Below are 21,178 nucleotides of genomic sequence, written 5' to 3' on the forward strand. Positions count from 1 at the left end.
TGTGTCTGAGTTTTTGTGTGTGTGTCTGAGCGTTTTTTTTTTGTGTGTGTGTGTGTCTGAGCGTTTCTGTGTGTGTTCCTGAGTGTTTCTGTGTGTGTGCCTGAGTGTTTTTGTGTGTGTGTCTGAGTGTTTCTGTGTGTGTGCCTGAGTGTTTCTGTGTGTGTGCCTGAGTGTTTCTGTGTGTGTGCCTGAGTGTTTTTGTGTGTGTTCCTGAGTGTTTTTTGTGCGTGTGTCAGTGTGTTTGTGTGTGTCAGAGTGTTTTTGTGTGTGTGTGTGTGTTTTTGTGTGTGTGTGTGAGTGTGTTTCCGAGTTTTTGTGTGTGCATCTGAGTGTGTTTTTAAGTGTGTCTAAGTGTGTCTGAGTGTTTGTATGTTTGTGTGCCTGTGTTTTTGTGTTTGTGTGTGTCTGTTTTCTGGGGGGAGGGGGGTGACACGATAACTTACCACACTGGGTGACACCAACCCTAGTGAAGCCACTGGGCTAATCCAACAGATGTATGTAAGTAACAAAATATTACGCTCTAAATTTTTCATTTTCTTAACATTTCTTTTTTTTAAATATAATTTTTATTAAGGTTTACATTTACAAAAAAAGAAAAAACATGAGCAAGGAACGGCATTCATGAAACAAAGTAGTACAATAATCAGAATAGTCTCCACAAAACTCATACTGACAGTATAAATACTCTTTTATCTCTTACTCTGTGGAGAACCTGAACCTAAATAAGCAATACCTTGCTTTAAAGAAGAGAGAAAAAAAAAAAAGAAATAATAATTAACTCCCAAGCTCTCTTCCCTCGTCCTCAGAAAAAGTGTTGTCTCCAGAATTCGGGATATATATCTGAAAGTATTAATTGTAAAAAGTCTGATGACTTACAAAAGTATCCTAGCAGCTGTAACTGAACCTCTCTGGGCTGGCCCATAATTACTTTGTCCCATTTTTGTAGGTAGTTTTTTAATTTTTTTCCTCGAATATTAATGGATCATATTGTTCTATCACCATTTGGTGTTGAATATTGCATACAACAGACGCTATAGTAGGGACACTCTTGTTCTTCCACATTTTTAAAATCATTTGTCTAACTAGTAAAATTACAGTATTAATCAGGGGTTTATTCTGGGTCTGGTCGTGGACCAGAAAAAAAGATAGATAACGGGCTAAGCAGTACCTTATCAGGCAAAAATCTATTTAGCCAGTATTCCACTTGTTTCCATAATTTAATGGTTTTTGGACATGTGTAGAAAACATGAAGTAGATCAGTAGGAAATTTGCATCTATAACATGCCATATCCCCTTTCCATTTGCCCATTCTGCTGGGGGTTAGACTATTCAGGAGTTTCAAATGCGATTCTCTTATTGCCATGTTATTGGAGAACTTATTTATCCTATTTAAACAATTTTGAAAATAATCTCGATTTCAGGGACATCTAGTTTCCAAATACAAAAAAGACTGTCAACCCTTACCTCTGCCTCCTTAAGTATTAGTAATCTATAGATGGGTGCAATGGAATGATCACCTCTTGAGAATCTGCTGATAATAGTATCCAATGGACCTAATTTCCAACCATCTCCATCTGGAACTTTCTGATTGTAATAAAAGTGTCTGATCTGCAAATATGCAAAGAAAGATCTCCTATCTAAGTTAAACTCTTTACTTAAGGATTCAAATGTTCTTATATGGTTGGAGACTGGATCTATCATTTGGGTCAAGTAATTCAAATTATCTGCTGACCATTTTCTAAAGGCCGCAAATGTACAGCCGCTTTCAAATTCCGGATTTCCTCTGATAGACAAGAATTTGGAGAGAGTATGATTTACCTCCAGAGACTTACAAATCTTATGCCATGCTATAATTACGTTATTTATTGTATATTTTAGTGTAGGTTCTGGTAGGTTTGTATGGTGGGAGACATGTAGAAGTGCTTTGAGGGCATAGGGAAATATTATATTCTCTTCTATCTCCCTGCTAGTGACATAGTTGGCTGTAGTTAACCAGTCCAAGGCAATCCTAGTGAAACATGCCAGATTATAATTTACCAGGGTCGGAAGGGCAAATCCACCCATATCTTTAGGGTGCATTAGTCTCGAAAGTGCAATTCGCGTTTTTTGGGGGGCCCAGAGAAAGCGAGAGCAACCTGAATTAAATTTTTGTATGTCTCCCTTGCGTATAAATGTAGGAATATTTTGTATAACAAATAAAATTTTAGGAAGTGTTCTATCCTTGCTGAAAGTGTAAGGGGAAGTCTACTCCAATTCTGGATCTCAGCTAGACATTTCTTCCATATATAAGAAAAATTTATATCGTACCATTCTTCTGGATTTCTCGAGAGATTTATTCCTAGATATTTGATATACTTGTCAGTTAATTTGAAAGGATTCTCTAGAAGACTATTTTTATTTTTTATTATCCATAAGATCTCAGACTTATAAAGATTTATTTTATAACCGGCGAATTTACTAATTTTCTTAACATTTCATTGTAGTAATTTTGTACACCAGTTATCCAAACAGTGAACAAGGAATCAATGGTAACTTCACAAAAGTCCTTCAGGTACATATTTAAGTGTTATCTGTGATTACAAGATCTTCCATCAACTTAAGGCCCAGTCAAAGAGTATATAAATGAAAATAAAAGGATGGGAAAAGTGTGGGAGGGGATCTTAGGAGGGGAAGGGGCCAGTCAGTGCAGGGAGAAGGAGATGGTACAAGAGGGGCGCAGAGCACAGCAGACCCAGGCACATAGTGGCCCACTGCACTCCAAAACCCCTACCGTTAAGGTGTAATGCTTAGGCCTCAGAGGCATCCCCACTCCACAAGTGGAGCAGCATTTTGTACGTCAGCTTTAGCTATACAAAGGTAATGGTATTTTTCCAGCTGCAGAGATCACCGACATTCCGTTTCCAGTCATCAACTTTAGGAATTTGTGCAGTTTTCCAGTGGATAGGGATCAGGGTCTTTGCCCCTGTCAGCATCAGCACCATGGGGTTTCACAGTTTGAACAGGAAATAAAAGCAGGATTTCAGGAATTTTTGGGATGTCCACTTCCAGAACTCGCTGCATCTCTGCCCACACGGCAAGAAAAAAAAAAGTAAACAACGTTCCATTTTACTTCTTTTACCTAGTTTGCTTAATCCGGTTGGTATCCTTTGTTGCAGATGCAGCAATGCACTACTGGGAACTAGCTAAATGCATTGGGTGAGCCAATAATATAAGACATATATTTGCAGCCACCGATCAGCAGCTCTTAAGCCTATCTAACCTTTTAACAAAGGATACCAATAGAACAAAACAAATTAGATAATAGAAGTAAAATGGAAAGTTGTTTAAATTCCCATGCTCTGAAATGCCCTGGAGTTCCGGGGGAGGAGTTCAGGTGTGTGGTCACATGGTACACCTGTGCTGATCTACCTACCCTTCAAGCTCTTGGCGAGATACTTCCGCCTAAACCCTAGACCCTGGGCGGCTTGATTAGCATAGGAATCACTGCTACTGGAACTCCGCTAGTGCCAAGCCATTGCACTAAGCTGCATGCTGCAGAAATTGGAAGGTCCTACCTTTCATTCAGACACCTTTCCACTCAATGTCCTGAACAATATTATAAAGGCAGAGAAATACTGAAAGAAATGGGAACTCCGGCAAACACCTTTAACTAACATAATAAACAGCCTTCTCACCTTTTTTCTCCTGATGCTGTCTGTGGGACACCTTGCTTTAATTCAGGAGGCTCTAATCTGCCATATGAACTGAGCCGACAGGTGAAGATTTCCCATAGACGTGTACAGCTGACCCCGTTAATCTAAGCACCTTGGATTTGCCGCAGCCAAACGGAAAAAGTGTCCGCACTAATTATTGAATGTAACTGGAAGTTATTGTTTCCTGGCCTTACCCTCCTCACTGCATTGCGGTGAAAGTTCGGGTTGTTTGGACTCCTGACGGCTTTGCCCTGGTGCCGGTGCCTCTTGCTTGTTGTCCAGAAAAAGAGGAGAGCCTTATAACATCTGGTGACCCGACAAGCCTGCTGTCTTCTCGCTGCCCCCTCCCACCGATGCTGCGTGAGGGCTGAGGATTCTTGCTGCCTGCCTGGGTGCTGCTGTGGTTGCTTGGTCGCACCTCTACATTGTCTGACACATAGAGCCGGAACCCCGGCGGTCGGGAGGAGATTCCTGGTCTCTTTTGTTTGGGCGACGCTCCCCCCTCCACCGGTGCTGCGTAGGGCGGGACAGCTCCTGAAGAGAACTCTATAACTTTCATTAAAACTGGTTTTTCACGCAGAAGGAACTGGTAAAGTACCCATTCAAACATGCTGGTCTTTCCTATGTCTTTAAAGTTTTAATGGACTTTATAAATCCATTAGTCCATGGACAAATAATTACTCTTGCATTTGTATATTAACCTGGACATTTTTTTTTGTTTAATTTGCCATTCCTAGCCTAAACCTGGTGATCTAAGCACATTCTTTTCCTTATAGAAATTGCAAGTCGGGGGTGGAGCTAACCGCCAGGCAGAACAGGCGCTTCAGAGCAGAGCTCCTCTCTATTTGGCCGCAAAAGCCCTATTTTATAATCCTTTTTTAGTTACAGACTTGTTATTCCTGACCTGTGGGTTATATTGACCTAATACCACCCTCAGATTTAATTCAGATCGGCCGATCTGTAGCTGCCCTGAGGAACTGTTCATACTTATACCGGGGAATTGGCGCCAACCACTATCGCAACCCCAGCATCCACTTACTGTGCCAGAGGGTAGGGGCTCCGTTCCGGCTCAGAAGAGATCTGACAGCTTTGGGGCAGTACAAGGTAGGAGAGATTACCCTCAAGATAAACCGGGGTGACAACTGCCTATAATCCCACGTGGAGACGATACAAGCACCATTCATAACCGACAGAGGCCAGGCAAACACAGTGCTATTGGCGATCCGCTGCGAGGAGACTCTAGCCGCAAGTATTAACTTACTATACACGCTCCTGCATACTCCTCATCAGGGACAAGAGAGACAGCCCGCTGTAGGGGGTTTGGCGTGAGCGGCCGCCATCTTGACTTTGCGGCCTAACACTAAGTACAGCGCAATGGCAAGTGTGGAACAGACTCCCGTTGGCCTCTTCTTCCCCTCCGTTCAGGTGACCGGACTGAGAGTTCCCTTTGCTGCAGGTGGACCTACTGAAACACCTGTCAACCCAGAGATCCCTCCTAAGTTGGTGAGACGTTTTCCTTTCTTACTCCATAATTGTTGTTAGGGGGGGACATTATTTCAGACGCACATGTGCAGCTCCTAAGTGAACTTTGCTCCCATTAACCTGTGCAGTGCCCATCTGAACCTAGACTATCCCACCCCAAATCTATACTGGTGCCCAAGACACTCTGTAACAACATGGTCTGGTAGTGAAGTGAACACCCCACATGTCCACCTGGCCTAGAGATCACATAAGAAAGGAGTGAAACCATTGCTCTAATCCAGCTTGCCCTCTATATATAAAAGCCTGCACAGGATTATACCAATGCTTCCCATTATCTCTCTGAAATACCATACTGCACAAGAACTACGTCAGGAGACTGACCGGGGCAATTGGAGAGCACACTTTGTGATTTGTATTATACCTGCTGCACCAGCTACTGTGAACTTTAACCCCTCTCCCTGACATTTCCCACCTGATCTTACAGGTGGGTCATATCCTCATCCCCTTTGCCCGCTTCGTTGAAAGGAGACACATCCCCTAGGGAGTGGGGTATATATTAAAAGCTGCAATTATCATATGTCTGGCTCTATGAAATAGGGGCTAAAATTACATAGAGAACACATTCCATGAAAGAGGGCTAACCCTCTCCCACAGTCTATATAATTATCCATACAAGACAGGGCATCTGACCGAAAGGCTCCCAGACTAAGCTGTCGTTACCAGAACATTTCTCTTTCTCTGATAAGATCAATCCATGGCAACATGTAACTAAACCCTAAGTGTTTGTGGCCCCACCGGCCAATGTACTCTCACTAGCATATGTGAAATAAGCAGACTCTCAGCAGTAGCACACAAGTACCAATAGACAGTCTCATTCCTCATAATAGCAGGATGTCGCAGGCCCATAAAAGAAAGCAAAAACCCCATGCCACGCCAAAAATAACCGTTGTGGATCATTTCCAACATCGTTCTGGTACAGCCCAGACGAGATCAGAAGATGAATACTCAGATACAGGTAGTGCCTTAGACACCCAGACCGGATCAGCAACCAACAGCTCAAATATGATATATGCCATTCAATCTTTATTAGCCTTGCATCATGATTTCCTAACTAAGAGGTTCGACAGATTGCATGCGGACTTGAAGAGAGATATTGGCCTCATAGGGGAGCTAACGGACGCGCTGGAGCGCAAACAGGAAGATCTAGCAATAGATCACACCAATCTTTTTAACTACTCCCAATCCTTAGCCATCCAAATTACGGATTTAGAACTGAAGCTGGCGGATCTAGAGGATAGATCGCACCGTAATAATATACGCATTCCCAGTAAGACTTTTTATTACGAAAGATGGCCACCAATACATGGCCACTACCCCCCAACAGGCACGTGAATTGCTGCAAAAATGGGACTTGCTCCCCACAGATGGAGAAGATTGCTCTACTGATCCAGGAATGGGCACTGGCCTGAGAGCATCGGCTCCACCATGGAAACCACTACCGCAAAGACTTTCTGGCACTGCTGGAAAATCCAATGAGACCCTCAAGAAGCTTAGAGATCCTGCAGGTCCGCATCAGGATACAGACACATAGAGAGCCTGCTTACATATTGCTGTACTCTTTGAAAGGAGAAAATGAATCATCGCAGGAGGGAATATTCCATGAAGCTCAAGGACTATCTTACAGACTAAACGGAATGAAGATGGGTGAGATCAAAGCAATTACATGTTATAGTTTGTTTATTTACCTAAGTAATGGACACTAGCCATAGACTTTGAACATGTATGTTCCCTGTTACCGATAACACATGTGCTGTTATTTTATTGCACTGAATTGTATATTTAGGTAATTGATTGTTTGCATGCTATGTTATACTGTTCCTTTCAGCATTTGATTGCGGGAGACATTGAGAGTAGTTTGAACTTGTATCTGAGTGCTTCCATTGAGTATATGACTACCATTATCCTAGGGATTAAAACCATGAGTCGGATATACACTCTGACCATGCCATATCTTAATACCCCCTGCTAAGCCTTGACCTATACAGAGATTACTGAGGCACTTAATTTAACTACTGAAGCCTTACAAGATGACCAGCTTGCCCTTCCTGAGATCCTTAGCTGTAAATTCCTGACTGCCACGACCAGCAGGTCCACAGTTAGCGACCCATAAGATAGTGGAAGCTCAATACCCTCTTGAGACCCAAATCCTATAGACGTATTCTAACTGCCTGAGCAATGCCCCCGTCTGTTAACGAGCTAAATGACTGCAGCACAGAGCATTCCAGACTACAACTTTAACCCCCCTTCTAGTCAGTCTAAATACGATGGAACACACATTGTACCCCTAGCGAGAGCCTGGCTATGCAACACATAGGGCTCCATACAAGGCACAGTGGATTAAATAATGCCTAACAAGGGAATAGTAGTTGTTACACCCCCAATTACTTTCCGCTATATTGATTAGTACTGTTTAAGGTTCCTCCTGTTGAGCTTAATGTTTATATTTTGAGGTTTACAGCACTGAATGTTTTATCACGTATGACATACATATGCAATACATATGCTTTTTCTTTCCACAGATTTTTAACCTATATTTTAGGCCGGCGGGGCCATGGACCCCTCTCTGCTTTGCTCCCCCCCCCAACATATTAGTCGTGCCCCACTGGCATAGACCGGTTGGTGCACTCATTGCGAAAGTGTATACTTACCACTTTTGACCAGTCACAGAGGTTTTCTTTTGTAATACCTCTCATTTAAAAATATATCACGTACTCCTAGCCCTTACAGTGTAAGACTAGACCCCTGCATCTGGCTACTAGACTGATCTTTTACCCTTAGTAACCCAGGCAGCCCTTCCACCACTCTCATAATGACCCCCATACGCATAGCTACACTGAACGCGCAAGGCTTAAACTCCCCCACTAAGAGGAAACTATTGCAGCTCTATATCTTAGCACACAAAATTCACATCAGGAAACGCACTGGATGGGGGAACCTCGGATTTCTGGGATCTCCCGGCATTACCCAGTGTGTGAAACTGCCTCCAATTCAGAAGGCAAGAATAAAGGAGTTGCCATTTTGATCAGTAGAGACTTGTCCTTTAAAAAGGAATATGTTGAAAGAGATAGTGAGGGTAGGTTTCTGATACTTATTTGTTTGCTCAATGATACACTATTCACATTGGTCTCACTGTACGCACCTAATTCCAAATAAGTTCCCTTTCTCTGTAAACTTTTAGCGCATATAGATCAGATTAAAAGGGGACACCTAATCATTGGGGGAGAATTCAACATGGTTTGGGACCCAACCAAAGACAAATAGTCCACCCTCACGACACACTCTGACAGAAACATTTCATCTACCTCCAACGCCTTTCGGAAACTCATATACCAATACAACCTCTATGACGCTTGGAGATGTTTGGCACCCTCAGAAAAAAGATTTTACACACCACTCAAAGGCCCATAATTCATACTCCAGATTGGATTATATATTCTGTGACTTGTGGTCCCTGGACCAACTTGTTAACCCTAACATTAGACCGTGTACGTGGTCAGACCATGACATGGTCTACTTAGATTTTACTAAGCTACAAGCCCTGACTAATAGGCCCCCATGGAGACTCCCCGAGCAATGGCTATCAGACATAGAACTACCAGCACTCCAGGAGGTTGTGAAGGAGTTTCTATCACATAACGACACAGGAATCACTGACATAAACATGTTTTGGGCCGCCCTTAAAGCATACCTACGTGGGCATTTTATTAAAAAAAACAGCCCGACTACGTAAAGAGGGTAGCCAGCCCTTAGCAAAACTATATGGAGATCTCCGCACCCTTGAACAGACGAACAAAATGAGCCCTAGTACTCAAGTAGCCCACCAAATTGGACTTATTAGGGAAGAAATCTCCAAGAGAGATTTGTCACGGGTTCAGTAGAATTTACATAAGCTTAAACAATTGTACTACCACAAAGGAAATAGGGCAGACAAACTTTTGGCCAACAAGCTTTGCAAGCGTACACTACAGAAAAGGATACCTCACATTGCGACACGCAGTGGCGTGGTACACTCTCCCAAAGAAACGTGCTGCGTTTGCTAATTACTACTCTTCCCTATACAATATTGAGACTTCAGAAGAGACTGGCAAATCTGACCATAGCAATATCCTCAAATTTCTAGAAAAACTACCTGTGCCCACCCTATCTGGGGAATCTAAGGCCGAGCTGGAATGGCAGTTTACATTAGCAGAGATCAAAGTAGCCATAGAATACCTTGCACCTCACAAGGCCCCTGGGCCAGATGGGTTTACGGTAATGTTCTATCGAGCACTCAGCCCGATTATAACCCCGGTATTACTCCGATTGTTTCAGAATGCAGCAACTAAGGGTGCTTTCCTGGCGGAATTTTTAGAAGCGACACATTACCACAATCCACAAGGAAGGTAAAGACCCACTACTGTGCTCCAGCTATAGGCCCATTTCACTCATCAACGTGGACGCCAAGATCTATGCTAAAATATTGGCAAATAGACTAGGGAAGCACCTACAGACAATTATACACCTAGATCAAGTGGGCTTTGTCCAGGGGAGACAGGGCACCGATAATACTCAGCTCCTTTTAAATATCTTTTTGGAGGCTACGGATATGGGACTTCCTGTACTCACCCTGTCACTAGATGCCAAGAAGGCTTTTGACAGGGTGAGGTGGGATTACTTATTTCAAACCTTATCAGCATTCGGAATACCGGACCCTTTCATTACAGTGACCAAGGCATTATATTTGGCCCCTACTGCAGTTGGTAGGGGATTGGGATTCTGCTCCCCTAAAATCACAATCAGTAACGGAACCAGGCAGGGATGCCCTCTCTCCAGCCTACTATTCGTCCTAGCTATAGAACCCCTGGCAATTGCAATTAGAGAGTTGAAACTGATTCATGGCGTGCAGATGCATGATACCCCTCAGAAGTTAGCACTATTTGCAGATGACCTCACGGTCTTTCTTTCAGACCCAATTGATTCTCTCCCCCCACTGATGACCCTTTTCAAACAATTCGGGGAAATTTCTTATTACAAACTGAATGTGGCTAAGACAGAGGCCTACTCCATTAATATCCCACAGAATGAAAGGGAAGCGGTCCAGCTTGCCTAGTCCTTCAAGTGGTCCTGCAAAGGAATCCGTCAGTTGGGTGTCTTTTTTTCCCATAAAAAGTCAGTAGTGATCAAGGAAAACTTTGAAACGCTACTAACGGCCGTCACTTCGGAGCTTAATTCTAAGAGATATAGTGAAATATCTTGGATGGGCAGAATAGCGGCTCTTAAGATGATAAAAAAAAAAAAAAACATCCAGCACCTGAAAGTAACAGGGTGCGCAAGCTTCAGGAATACTGCACTGTACTCCACACATTATAAAGTCACAAGAAAGAAGCAGCACCAACCAGTAGTTTCCAACAGATTTATTCGTGCAATATGCACAATGTGAACAGCCAGACCAACAAGCAGCAACGTTTCAGACTTAGTCCTTAATCATGCATAGTTACACCTGGAGATCATACAGCTTAAATACCAGCTTAAGATGATGATATTACCAAAGCTCACCTACTTGTTCCGCTGTATTCCGATACCAGTCCCATGTACACTGATAAGGAAGTTCCAGACCCTCTTTAACTCATATACTTGGCATGACAAAAGACCTCAGGTAGCTGCACATATCCGATGCTGATAGAGAAAGGAGGCCTTGGTCTTCCCAGCATCAGAAAATATCATGACGCGGCAATGCTAACCCAATGCTAACCCATGCTACAGCATGGGGTAAAGATCTCCCCCCCAACAAGGTGGAGAGAACTAGAGCAGGCTTCGCTGCCAGCATACATTTACCTAGAAGATTTGCTTTGGCTACCCCCACATTGGCAAACCAAAGTCCACGTCGCTAACAACATAGTGAAAGGGTGCCAAGAAGCTTGGACTAAGCTGCAACACAATAAATTAGTGGCCCCGCACCCCTCGCCAATACATCCAATAAGGGGTTTCCTAGTGTGACTACTTAACACACATCTTAACGCATGGGCTACTACGGGAATAAACACCGTGGGAGACTTTTACTGTAATGGGCAGTTAAGATCACACAGGGACATGCTGGGCCTTCCTACACTGACCCCCAAACTCCAATTTGACTTACTGAGACTTCGTACACTAATAAAATCCTGGGGCTTTTTGGGTGAATCATTGAGACACCTGACCATTTGGGAGACATGATGGATAGCCAATACCCAACAACATAAACCCCTCACAGTACACTATCACTGTCTTATAGAGGAAGAGACTACTCCAAAAACAATTCATATGGATGCTTGGGAGAGAGACTTGCAAGATACATTTGCACCAGATTCCTGGGGCAAAGCCATTAGTTTATCGAAAAAGGCAACCCATTGCATCACTTTATACGAGTTATACTTCAAAGTAATCACCAGATGGCACTTAGTGCCCACAAAACTACAGAAACTTTTCCATGAACATTCACAGCTGTGCTGGAGGGAGTGTGGAGAGCCGGGGTCCCCCATCCATGTTTGGTGGACCTGTCCTAAATTAACGACTTATTGGCAGAAAGTAGAAAAGATCTGTAAAGAATTGGAGTTAACACCAACCTTGAGCCCAGCTCTGGCAATATTGCATCTAGGTGTAGACAAACTCCCCAAAACCAAACAAAATCTTCTGATATATATCCTTATCTCTGCTAAATTGCTTGTAGCTAGGAATTGGAAAAAGAGCCAACCTCCCAGGCTACAGAGTGTATTAGAGGGTGTGAACTATATTAAAAATATGGAAAATTACGTTGCTAGGGAACGAGGGCAGCTGAACAATTACTGCTTAATTTGGGAACCCTGGGAATCCATGCTGACTCGCCTAACCCCCACCTAAATACTCAGGAATAGGGAGATGAATAGGAAAGTATCCCTTCCAGCCACTTCAATCCTTAACCCCTTACTTGCCTCCTACCCCTACACCTTCCTAGAAGCTAAGATGGTAGCCTAGCGTACTAATTAGCAGATAGCAGGCGGAGAGGGGCCGGAGGGCCCCCAATACTAATAGGAGTCTGTGATGTAACATAATAACTTAAATTACACAATTTGTTCACTTCCATTGACTGGTTTGTTGTCCTAAGGATAGCACCTTTGTATAATAATGATATATGATTGTATACCCCTGAAAGTTCATTGTATATTTAAAAGGTGACCTCTGTAAAAATGAGGACTTCCTAACAGGGAGAAGTTTACATTCTCATTTGTTGTCTGCATTTACAGAACCCTGCACATATAAATGTACCTTTCATGCATTTCTGAATATTGACACTGTTTTTATCCTTATTTGAGAAAGGTTGTATGTTAAAAATATGTCCTCAATAAAAACGTTTCTTTAAAAAAAAAAAAAGAAATTGCAAGTCTGGCAAATATAGTATTACGACAAAAATCTTGAAAGAGATAAGAGTATGATATAAGAACACATACTTATTTGTTATACATTTCGTTCCATTCCCTGAGTATAAATCTGTACATCTACCATATATACTACAGCTAATATAAATGTCTCCTATTTATGTCAGCTTAGGTATTATTTTAGCCTAATCCTAGCTGTTATAGCAGAGACAGGCTTACTTGTATTGGGAAGACACATCAAATCTTGTAACCTCTTCTTAGTTAAACTTCACCTCCCCCAAATTATAAGCTAACAGAGGTCATACGCTTTTAAATTTTCTCAAAAAAAGATAAGAAGAGAGCTATATATATAAGCAGCTGTCATTGCAAAAGCTGACTTTAAAGATTATTTTGCGGTCACCGTATTTTTCAAATATACTTGTGTCATTTTTTTTCTTCCTGTCCCTGTTTTTGGTTTTTCCTTTTCTAAATTTCTTCTTTCTCACTAAATGTATTTTTGTTTTTGTTTTTTATATAATGATGTGTATCTGTAAATGGGGCAGTAGAATTCCATATCTAGCTTCTATGAATAATTTTGAAATCAATCAGTAGGGGAAAGCAAAGATAGAGGGCGCAAGGCCAAATCCCCCTAATGTAACATTGTTTCCTCAACATACCTTACATTGAAATTTGCTAGATTGTAAATTATATAAGTGTTAAAGACATCTAAGTATCAATAGTTCTGTTAAAATCAGTAAAAAAAATAATTTTTTTTTTTTTTTTTTGACACACTGCAATAGAAAATAAGCATAACTATTATAACCCCTTCTTTAGTGGGACTATCTCTAGAATCAGGGGCCACATAGTTTTAATCGTTCTAAAGGATTGTCTTGATCATTAATTAATAGGTCTAAGCTATTTTTCAAAATTATAATAGCATATTAATCTCTCAGATCTGAGTAAATTCATTCTTGTTGAATACTGTTTCTCAGCGGTGTCTCTGATTCTTCGGCCTTTTCTCTCTGTCGCCTCTACACCTAGTCACGGCTTAGTTGCCCTTCACATCCTCACTATTCACATCCCCTTCCCCCACTCCCTTATATTGTGCCGCCCCCCCCCCTCGCTTAATTTTCGCCTTCCAGCGAGGGGGCTCTCCCCTCCTTCCCTTCCCTCACCCCCTTCACTGGATTAATTTATGGATACATTTTTGCACGTTCACTCTAAAATATCACCTTCTTCCATGGCGGCCAGACAGAGAGACAAACGCAATAAAAGTATCTTAGATCCTCCTGCTGAGGCACACTTATTCACTACTAATACTCAAACATTGACAGAGCCCACTGATATTCAATCCCTAGTTTCTAAAATATCGGAAGCACTTTCACCCAAATTTGAAAGTCTGAAAAATGAAATTAAGCAAGATATTGCACAATTAACATCAGAAGTCAAACAATTTGCAAGTAGGGTCACAGAAGCAGAGCAAAGGATATCTGACCTTGAAGATAACATGTTAGAATATAATATTAAGTCTGAAACTTCTTCCACTATTCTCCTTAAATTACAAAACAAAATTGAAGATCTAGAGAACCGTACATGTAGGAACAATCTTAAAATAATAGGGGTTCCTGAGGAGAAACAATATGAGGACTTATTCAAATTACTTATGTCTACAATCCCACAGCTTCTAAAGATTTCTGAGGGATTTCCAAAAACATTTATAGAAAGAGTACACAGAATAGGCCCTATTCCTCTTACTAAAACCAATATTAGACCCAGACCAATCATTGTTAAATTTTTGAACTACCAAGATAAGGTTACATTTCTACAATCCTTCCGTAAGCAGCAACCCATATTTCTTGGGGAAGCTAAAATTCTCCTATTTCAGGACTATTCGCTAGAGACAGTTACCAATAGAAAGGAAATAGCCCCACTATGCACAGAATTTATTCAGAAGGGAATACGAGCAACCATCCTACATACTGCTAGACTTAAAGTACAGCTAGATAATCACACATATTTTTTTGACACAGCTGCAGAGGCTGGGAAATTTTACGCCGAGAAGGTTGCTCCAGATTACTATTCTGAACGTAGGATGGACCCTCTACAAGGGTACCAGTGAGTACAGGTGGTACAGTCTCTCTGGAATATGGGACCCTCCCCTTCCCTTTTTTTTTTTTTTCTCTTTTTGTTCTTCTCCCCCTCCTCCCCTCCCTCCCTCCCTCCTTCCTCTCTCTCTTTCTCTCTCTCTCTCACCCTTATAAAGAATAGCTATGCCGAGCAGACTTAAATTTACATCATGGAACATAGGAGGCCTTACGTCTCCTATTAAAAGAAAAACAATATTATCATATTTAAAGAAAATTAATACCTCCCTTGCATTTTTGCAAGAAACACACCTAAAAGCTGAAGAGATCCTTAAACTTAAATCCTCATGGGTCAGAGAAGTTTTCTTTTCCCCAAGTATCAAAAGGAAGGGGGGAGTGGCTATCCTTATCGGTAAAGGTATTAACTATGAAATTTTTCAGGTAGATTCCGATCCAGAGGGGAGATTTATAATTTTTAAAATTAAAATTGATAATATATTATTTATACTTTGTAACATATATGCCCCAAACGTTTTTAGCCCATCTTTCTGGGCAAATTTACAAGCTAAGCTTATGGCATGTGTCGGGGGTTATCTAATTATGGGAGGGGACTTCAATATGGCTCCTAAGTACCCGCTAGATAGACTCAGACAAGAACCTGTCTCAAAAAAAACTAAAAGGGATAAATTGGAGTCAAAACTCTTCTCTAGAATATTTTCTAATCTGAATGTTTGGGATATATGGAGACTGCAAAACCATGACTCTTGCGACTATACTTGCCTCTCAAAAGCACATAAATCACTCTCAAGGATAGATTTATTTTTACTTGATGAAAGGCTATGTAAATCACAAGTTCAAGCCCAAATATTACCCATTGTTATTTCCGATCACGCTCCTATTTGTTTAGACTTCCAGACTCGCGATTTAACACAAATGTATAGACGATTTTCATTTCCTATATTTCTTGTCACAGATCTTAAATTTAAAAAGTGGCTGGAAGCTAAACTCAAGGAATATGCTCATTTCAACCATGAATATGTTTCTCGCCCTATGTTATTCTGGGAAACGGCTAAAGCAGTTTTAAGGGGTGAAATACTAGCCTATAGTGTGAAAAGAACTAAAAAAACTCAAGCAGAGAGAGGGAGAGTTAGTCCGAGCGGTCTCAAACGCCTTTAATTTACATCTAATTGAAAACTCACTGCAAAGTTGGGCCAAGTATACTTCTGCTCTACAAAATAGAGATTCTTTTCTACTTTATAAAACAACACAAAAAGACACCAGGGTCCAATCAAAAATGTATCGGTTTGGGAATAAGATGGGGAAGTTACTAGCAAAACTCCTTAAAATCGAGAGAGGCTCTCAATTGATAGATCTTTTAAATGTTGAAGGTCAAACTTTTAAAACTACTGAAGAACTTTTACAAGTATTTTCTAATTATTATACTGACGCAGTTACGTGATGAATTCTGGAGTAAAATCTCCTCTCCCTCACTAGACGCGGAGACCTTTAAAGATCTATATGCTCCCATAACTGAGATAGAAGTGAATAAAGCAATTCAAACACTCCCTCATAATAAAGCACCAGGCCCAGATGCACTTCCCAATGAATTTTATCAAATATTACATTCCTCTATTGTATTATATTTAACTTCTTTGTTTAATTCTATTTATATAGAGGGAAGAGAGCCAACAGCTAGTTTCTCTGCCTCTTATACTACTTTAATGCTAAAGCCAGGGAAGGATCCAACAAAAAAAGAATCCTATAGGCCTATTGCCCTACTCAACACAGATTATAACATTCTAACATCTATATTAGCTCATAGGCTTCAAAAATTTTTGCCTCCTATTATTCACGTGGACCAAGCTGTCTTCTTACAGAATATAAATTCTGCTGCTAAAATACGTGAACTTCTTCTTGTTATTGATTATTTCAAAACCTTCAGGGCTCGGGACTCGACGGGAGGAGAGGGCATCCCTGACAAAGTGATAATATCCATAGAAGCCGAAAAAGCGTTTGACTCAGTTCACTATGACCATCTCCTGTATACTTTAGATCAATTTGGAAATAAGGAGAACTTTGCTAAATTTATTAGTAATCTTTATCAAAACGCTTCCACGAAGATAATGGTGAATGGTCACCTGTCACAAGATATAAAACTACAGAGAGGTACCAGGCAGGGATGCCCTCTCTCCCCGCTATTGTTTGATATTTCTATCGAACCATTGGCCATTTCAGTAAGGCAGCAACTTGATGGAATAAAAATAGGTAAGAGGGAGCTGAAGATTGCCCTATACGCGTACAATGTTCTCATATATATGACCAACACGAGAACAAACATACCTAAGCTTTTGTTTATAGTACAACAGTTCGGATCCTTCTTGGGATACAAAGTCAATAACACAAATCTAAATTATTCTGGATCACTCGGTCAGAAGACTCCCTGGTGAATATACCTTTTTCCATAGCTCAGAATTCTTTTCGCTATTTGGGCATAAATATCTCTTCCACCCCTGATACCCGGTACTCCCTTAATATTACTCCAACTTTAAAAAGAATTAAAGATACCCTTAAAAATTGGCAAAACCTTCCTATTTCCTTATCTGGACGAATAGCAGCCTACAAAATGATGATATTGCCCAAACTTCTATATATTTTACAAAATATTCCTCTTTTTTTTTTTTAATACAAGCTTTATTGAATGAACAAAAAGAGCAGCAAAATAAACATGCTTTGTTAATGTACAGTGCAAATTATTAATTTTACATCCATCACATTATAATGACAGTACAGCAGCAGTATGTCTTCTGTCCTTCTCCTTATTTAAACAATTTGTTCATTGTTCTTAATTAAGTTTAAAGTTATACAATGCAGCTCATAAATAATAGCATTGCTATCAGCTATAAATCTGCTTAGATATAAAATCATATCCAGTGTGTATAAGGGAGGAAAAAGAAAGAGAAAAGGAGGATAACGAGGCAAAGAAAGAGAAAGTAAAGGGAGAGAAAAAAACAAAAAAACAGGGAGGGGGAGGGTGTAGGTGCGGAGGGATAGCAGCCTCAAAAGGTGAAGGGGTACCAGAGGGGAGGAGGTGCCATGTGGAAAGACCCAGTCCACACAAACATAGGAGGGGGGGAACCAGGGAACGGGCTGGCACGCCTCCATGCACAATCTATATAAAGGTCGAAGACCGATAGGATCGCTTCAGAATTGCTTCATCAGTAGTCTATGTCCCCGCCCCTCCCAACCCCATATTGCGGAGTGCCCATCCAGGAGACGCCTCAGGGAGGAAATAGAACCAATTTTCATTAAATAAGAATGTTATAAGCCCTTACCCTCCCATATCAGTTTCATGTGTTCATGCGTTGCTAATTTCCCTGCTTTAAGGTAGTGGTACCTCTCCAGACTAAGCAGATCCCCTGCTCCATGCTTCCACTCTCTTAGACTTGGCACATTCAATGATTTCTAGCATTTTGGGATCATACCATTGGCACAGTTCAACATCAGCAGAAAAAGTCAATTTTTCGCCTCCATTACTAGGGAGTGATATAGCAAGTAGTGTGGGTTAGGAGGAAGAATAATACCGAGGAGTCTACTCCTCGAGAACACCCAAAACGCCTGTATTAGTGGGCATGTCCACCATTTATGCAGAATTGATCCTTCCTCTCTGCAGCCCCTCCAACACTCCCTGCTTGACTGCGGGTATATTTTGTTTAATCTCTGGGGTGTCAGATACCATCGGATTATAAATTTGTAATGCATCTCTTGGAGCCTCATAGAAACCAAGGCTCTCTTTGCTTTGTTGAAGATCATAAGCCAATCTTTTACGGTGATTTCAGAGCCTAATTCCGCTTGCCACGCATCTACGTAAGAGGGTAGAATCTCTCCTCCGCCTGTTAGCAGCAACTTATACAGGCAGGAGATCAAATGTCCTGGTGGTTGTGCCATCGTACATATTGATTCAAAGGGTGTTTTTTCCCTGGTGAAAGGAGCAGTGCTTCTATGTTTGTTAACATAGTGGTGGAACTGCGCTACCCTAAACCACGAGGAGAACAGCCAGTGGTCCCATTTTTTAAGGTTCTCTTGGGTCTGAATCTTCCCCCCCCTGAAAGGCATTATTTATAGCTGCTTCAGCCAAAGTGTATATATGTCTAGGGGATTGTGCCCTATATGCTAAGCCATTATCTGGATTCTCAAATACTGGCGTAATTTGGGAGTTTATGGATGATACACTCTTGTCTTGTTTGATCAGTGTGTCCCAGATACTGAAGACGTCCTCCAGCAAAGGATATTGTCTGATCTTTGGGTTCCGGTTTTGTGCCGAGACCCATACAAGCGATCCTACATTGCCTCTCTGTAATATTTCGTGATCTAGCTAAATCCAGGATCTATCAGACCCATTGTGACACCACTGGACTAAGCGCCAGGTAATTATCGCCTTAAAATATGTTTTCAGCAGCGGGACCCCAGTCCCACCCCTGTCTCTGGGCAGATATAACATTTTTTTCCGAATTCTTGGCCTCACCCCATTCCAAATATATGCTTCAATCTCTGACTGAATCTGATGTATGAAATGCATTGCAGCTAAGAGGGGGATTCCTCTTTTTCTTAAACGGAAGGATATTGACCATCTTAATTCTATGCTGAGACTATTTATCTGGCAGAGCAGAAAACCCAGGATATCTCTTTTTAAATTATCACTTCCATTGAAATATGGTGGCCTTGCCCTCCCAGACATACAGCTTTATAATCAAGCTTTCTTGATACGTACGGTTATTGATTTGATTTTTTCTCAAAATTACGTAACAGATAACGATCTTGAAAAAAACATAATATATCCTTTATGTTCAGTGGCACTCATACATTGCAATATTAATATGATTCCGCTTGAAATAAAGAAATTAAAATCTATATCCAATCCAATCCTTGCTTGGAAAAAGATCTGCATATCATTAGCTGTGGAACACCATGTCTCTAGGTATATTCCCTTTTTGGGTAATCCTCTGTTCCAAGCAGGATTACAGACAAGAGTTTATACAGAATGGGAAGCACTAGGTCTTATCAGTATATACCAGATCCTGGATTTTGAAAGAAGATGTGTTAAATCATTTGATTCTATTAGATTAGAATTCAACATACCACATAAGAACTTCTTCGCTTATTTGCAGGCCAGACATTATGCCCTTAAACTAACATATGACTACGGTTGGGACCGGTCCCTGGGGAGTGTTGGGAAATTGCTTGTTATTGCTAAAACGGGAAATATGTCACCCTAGGTTATGTAATTATGGTATCCGTGAAGGGTATAAATAACCTCGAAAAAATTCAGACCAAGTGGGCTGCACTGATTAACCAAACTTTAGTCCCCCAACTACCCTATCTCTCAATCCAAGAGACCGCTTGTGTAACTCTCTCCTCTTCCTGGAGGGAATCCCACCTCAAATTGTTATATATGTCATACTTTACTCCAGAAAAGGGATTCAAATGTCGAAGTAGCACTTTTACTCTCTGTCCAAAATGCTCCCTTCCATTGGCAGACCTTCGGCACATGCTATGGACTTGCCCAAAAATTAGTAATTTCTGGTTGAAATTACAATACTGGTTGAATAAGATACTAGATTCTCCCCCTGTGATCTTCTCGTTAAAAACTGTAGTCTTTCTGTTCCATAATACAGGGAATAAGGAAGGCAATAATAATAAAATTATTAATATGACTATACTTGCTGCCAGGTACCTTATTTTTAAAAAGTGGAAATTGAGAACAACCCCTAGCATAGTCGAAATTAAGAACTATTTAAAAAAACAATATATTCTTGAACAAATCGACACCAACCAAGATAATGAGCAAGAGATTAGAAATCTGTTTATAAAATGGTTTCCCTTTATTAAAGATCTTCCACCTAGTGAAATTGAATACCTGATATATCCCTTTAGGAATTCAGAGATGATTGCGCTTGGTACATGGTAGTATAATTCTCGTGACAATTGGGGGCGGGCGCGGGGTGGGAGAGAATTATTTTTTTTTCTCTTCTTTTTTGGTTTTGGTTGATCCCCAAGGGGTACATAGGATATAGAAATAGAAAAACCCCAATTCAGATACAGGAAAATGTATTTATTTAGTTATTGATCATGATTATTATTTACCACGTTTTGCTATGTCATAATGGTTGCTTATATAAATACTATTGTTTAAATTCAGCTTATTGTATTGAATGAAAATGTATTTTGAATTGTTTCTAAATAAAATAAAAATAAAAATAAAAAAATCCCATGCTCTACTTGAATCATGAATGAAAAATGTGGATTTCATTACCATTTAAAACAACAGCGACTTGCAATGTATTTTAGGCCCAATCACATGAGCCTTAAACATTTGGCTTTTCAAAGTTGTGTCCACAGGTTCAAAAATGGAGCCCTAAGTGTTTAGTTGTGAATTAAGCATGAACATAATCCAGAAAAATTCCCTGCTTTTCATAAAGCATTAAAGCTGAAAGAGTACAATTTGTATACTGCA

This window comes from Bombina bombina, chromosome 5 (assembly GCF_027579735.1).
Source record: "Bombina bombina isolate aBomBom1 chromosome 5, aBomBom1.pri, whole genome shotgun sequence".
Lineage (NCBI taxonomy): Eukaryota > Metazoa > Chordata > Amphibia > Anura > Bombinatoridae > Bombina > Bombina bombina.